This window comes from Octopus bimaculoides, chromosome 4 (genome assembly GCF_001194135.2).
Source record: "Octopus bimaculoides isolate UCB-OBI-ISO-001 chromosome 4, ASM119413v2, whole genome shotgun sequence".
Classification (NCBI taxonomy): Eukaryota; Metazoa; Mollusca; class Cephalopoda; order Octopoda; family Octopodidae; genus Octopus; species Octopus bimaculoides.
Window position 1 is genome coordinate 137,817,711 of NC_068984.1, and position 4,927 is coordinate 137,822,637.

Below are 4,927 nucleotides of genomic sequence, written 5' to 3' on the forward strand. Positions count from 1 at the left end.
GGAAAGATATGTGACATGCTGCTAGATATTTCACAGTAGAATAAACCGTTGTAGTAGCGATAGACGAAGAAATAAAGTGATGGCGTCTGCTGACTACAAAACGGAATGTGTTGCTAAATTTTTGCTAATGAACTCAATGACTGTCTTTTAGCTGCAATCAATATAGATGACATTATTCCATTGTGGATCTTACATGAGAGTTGATCATGTTAGTAGTTATTCGGAGTTTAATTATTTCCTGACTCTAAGAAAAATTAGTCACTGAAATGTACTTTTCGAAGTTTTGTATATGTAATCGGTAGTTACGAAAAAAAAAATCATTTGTCGATTTGATGTATTATGGAAATTCACATTGAATCAAACATGCGTTCGGAAGCATCAGAGTTCAAAAGGAAATAAGTACTGGAGTGAAATGTTACTAGTTTTTGATCTCAATTCTCTATATATCGTGTTCAAATTCCAGCGCGTTGGATTTTGCCTTTTAAGATTACGTGATCGATAAAACAAGGTAAGATATTCTGGTTGATCCATTCACCATCGTTCTACAAAATTGAACAGTTTGTTTTGTGAAAATCAATATAATCGCAGTGCAAATATGAATGAACATAAAGGGGAGAATATTATGTCACTTTTTGAATGGGAGAGAACGTTGTGTTAATGACTGATTTTTCTTGAAAGTGTCCTCAAAATTATTGCTTCTCGGAAACGCATGAAGAGGATTTAATGATTTGTGAAAATAAATTCCCTCCTCATTTATGGATTGTTGTTAGAATCGAGGTACTATTAGTAAAGAAAAAGCGACGCGTTCAGATAATAGGGATTCGGTCTTTTTTCTATTTGATGAAAACTGAAATAAAAATCGCGTTCAAATTAAGTTATGGAAGTTTTACAAAGAATAACTGAAGATGAACTGAAATTGAATTTGCAAGTTAACCAGTGAATGTTAGCGCAAAAGATTTAAAGTGGATTTAATAATGAAATTACAATGCGAAAATCTGCCTTATAATTATTTATTTTGACATGTTGGCATCGTATTCATGCCTTGAGAATCATTCTCAAGCGTTTTGCAGTGGTAAATAAAGTCGAGTGGCTTCTTGACTACGATTCGAAATTGACATTGTTAGTACAATTCAGTAGAGCATCTCTGAGTTCAAATCACACCAAACTCAAGGAGCCGGTTGGTTACTCGATTTCTATAGTGTAGAAGTGACCGAGATTGCAAAATTACTCTGAGTGGAACGTCGGTCTGTTGTAAATGCAGTATTTTGCTCAAGAACTTCTCATATCACCTGATCTGGGAATCGAAACTACAACTGAAAGATCAGAAGTGCAACATCTTTACCACTAGACCACTCGCCTTCACTTTCAAATTTCGCAGGAGAAAGAGTTTATATTTTGTGTGATTCTCACTACAAAAAAATGGTAAACATTTTTTTACTAGTTAACTCGAGATGCTTAGAATTAGGACTTAAAAGTATTTAATTGCTTAATTAATTAATTAATTCTCCAGAAATGACTGATTTTGAAAGAACATAATATCAAAAGCTGTTGGACTCACTCTCATATCCTTGATCGAAGATATAACAATTTCTATGTCAAGAAGAGAGTCAATAACGTTATTTAATTACATGATTGTATAAGAGTACGCTCGTGAATGATATCCTGTACCCATATATGCATGTATATATACATATATATGTAGGTATGTGCATTTATGTATATATATATGCATATATATATTATTTATATTATTATATGATCGAACGCCACAAGAATAGATGCAGGTGTTAATTTATAAAAACATGTGACATATTAACAAAAATCTGTAAATGTACAACCATCCAGATATCTGAGTACCTTATTATTTTTTCTAATATATATATATATATATATATATATATATATATATACGTCCTTAGTCGAAAGACACCCGTTGTTAATGTCCTGTTATTTGTATTCGTGTACTATTTCTCCGTTTTTTTCCCGTCTTTGTTTTCATATACATTCGCTGCTTTCTTACAAGGAATCGAGTGCTCTTAGCTTAGTTTTTCCTTGGGGCTGGCCAGATTGGAGCAATCTTGAGTATAACCAGCCGAAACTGCAAGGATAATCTGGAACTCGACTGAGGAAAGAAAACTTCGAATGACCCACCCTTGTTTTCTTTGTATCGTCTGCCTGGATGTTTTGTTGTCCCTTTTTGTATCACCTGTCTGGATGTTTTACGTTCTTGTCCCATTTTTGTATTATATATATATATAAGGTAATTAATGAGGGTAGAAATTAATATTATTTCAAGATGTGTCGAAAAATCACCTTACTTAAGACATCAGAAACCTTCTAATTAATCATTTGGCTTGAATCGGGTGTTCAACTTTTGGCTTATCGATCTTGTTTAGTGGTTTTATGCAACCGCGTAATTCATAGTTCAGCAAGTCTCTCAATAACCCTGCAAAGCTTTTCACTCTAAGAGAAATCCCGTTCCTTTTTGTTGATTGGCCAATGGCAATAGTATTCAGTTGCTTCAACTCTGGTGTCAAGTTCTATGTCCTTGTCATATATACAAGCAAGAAGCAAAAGAAATATCTTGAGCTTTGATACTGCTTTGATGATTAACAAGAACAGACGTCACACACATTTCACGCTGTTTTGTCTCTCTGCTTTTCTATAGAGTGACTTATATAATAAACGACAACGGCGTTTTCATAGCCAGAAATTGGTTTCATGTTCTGACTCCCTTTCGAATACTTCTTTTGAACTGAATGTTTTCTTCTTTGTACAATTGAAATCACTATAAATCCCTATATACAAACGTGAAGTTAGAGTTTGAAAACGTTCACGTTTATTACTGGCTAAAAAACGTTGCTTTATTTTAAAACACTGAAAACTGTTTTTTTCTTCTTTTTTTTTTTCGAGTTGACATCTTTACTCGAAATGATACGTAGCAATGTCAGATTAAGCAGCTAACATGTAAGATGAAATATTCTAGATACAAGTGCTTATACATATGTTTTAAAATGCAGGAATCCTGTCAAAGATTATATTGTAAAATTGATTTTTACTAGTTAGGACGTTAAATCAATTGTAATAGGGTCTGATCAAATGTTAGTAGTATTGAGGCGAAAAAATATTCACTTTGACTTCATCTCCGTTTGAAAGTGAAATTCGTCAAACAAGTACAATACTTATGACTCAAAAGAAAAATGGCCCAAACAACAACAATATCAACGTTAATTCTGTTATTCTGATACAAGGGGTCGAAATGAGATTTTTCGCAGGATCTCCGGAGTAACGTTATACGATAGGGTGCATATTTCGGAGATCAGGGAATCGATCCATGTCGAGCCGCTATCTCTTCGCATTGGTCACAGTTCAGGTATAAGGACATGTTGTGAAAATCTTGCAGGAAAGAATCGTAAGATGGAATTTTGAAGTCGATCCAACTGGCAGGAAACCTAGGAGTAGACAAAAAGCGAGATGGTTGGATAATATACCATAGTCTAAGTTGGTTACGCTTGGGAATCAACATGGAAAACTGTAATGACGATTGCTTCTGACAGGACCCTATAGAGGAGGTGCCTGAGGAGTGTACTCACAGGACCCTCCCAAGAATGGTGGATGGGGAAGATGGATTGATGGATGGATAATATTCTTACTCTTATCATTTCTTTTTACCTAAATTGTTCTCCTTCTAATCATTCGATTATTTTCTTATTTGTACAGTTTAATTATCCAATATGTTTGCACTTTATATTTCTATTGATTCTGTTGATCTCGGTTTTATTGCCAGACACATCTTTGACACATTATATCTTTTAATTAACACTTACAAAGTTGTCATACATTCATAAAATTTTCTTTTTGTTTCCTTCTTGTTTCATTATTCAACCTACGTTTTTCTCAAACATAAATATTTTATAATTTCACCACCTATTTACTTTAATCTTTTGCTTACTATAAAACAACTTCTTTCTTTTTCATATCTAATTTTGCCTTACCTATTCTCTCCTTCATATTAAGAATACACAAACCACATTCATCAAGAAATTGAAGTGTTTCAGCAATGAATACATTCAATACATTTCGTTTTTCTTTTGCAACAAACAGAACAAGCTAGCTTCTTAAATTAACCTACACCTCCGTTTTCTTAGAAGCAAAACATTCCACCAGATTTCGTTCAACACCATATATCTTTTACATTCTATTCTTCATTTTCTCATTCAGTACGCAGCCTTTGAATTACGTTATTAATAAACTTTACTCTTTCTATAATAATTACCTATCGTGCCTTTTTCTTATGAGTCGTTTTCATTTTCTTGATTCTAATTTCAAGTATATTACTGAAATTATAGTGACTCTATCTGTACTACACCTGCTTTCTCGATACTAGTCACATTATGAATACCTATGACATTGCAGATAATGACGAAATCATACAAGGACCATATGTATTTGAAGAATTCTGAAATATGACGGCATCCAATCTTACGAAAGTTTTATCACCAGCTACATATAGATGCATACGTAAATAGTCATGTATCAATTACAATTTCCTATCTTAGCTGCCAAATGTAAGCTCTTTTATTTATTTATTTATTTTTGATATTATCAAACGTATCCACTCAGTTCTTTCATGTAATATACCTAATTTGGGGATAAAAAAATATGATAAAAAAATATTTTGTCCAATTTGCATTTAAAGGCAGAAAACTGGGCAAAGTGACATTTAGAAAAAATGGTTTGTTTGTATATATATATATTCTTTTATTCTTTTACTTGTTTCAGTCATTTGACTGCGGCCATGCTGGAGCACTGCCTTTAGTCGAGTCAAATCGACCTCAGGAATTATTCATTGTAAGCCCAGTACTTATTCTATCGGTCTTTTTTGCCGAACCACTAAATTATATATATATATATATATATATATATA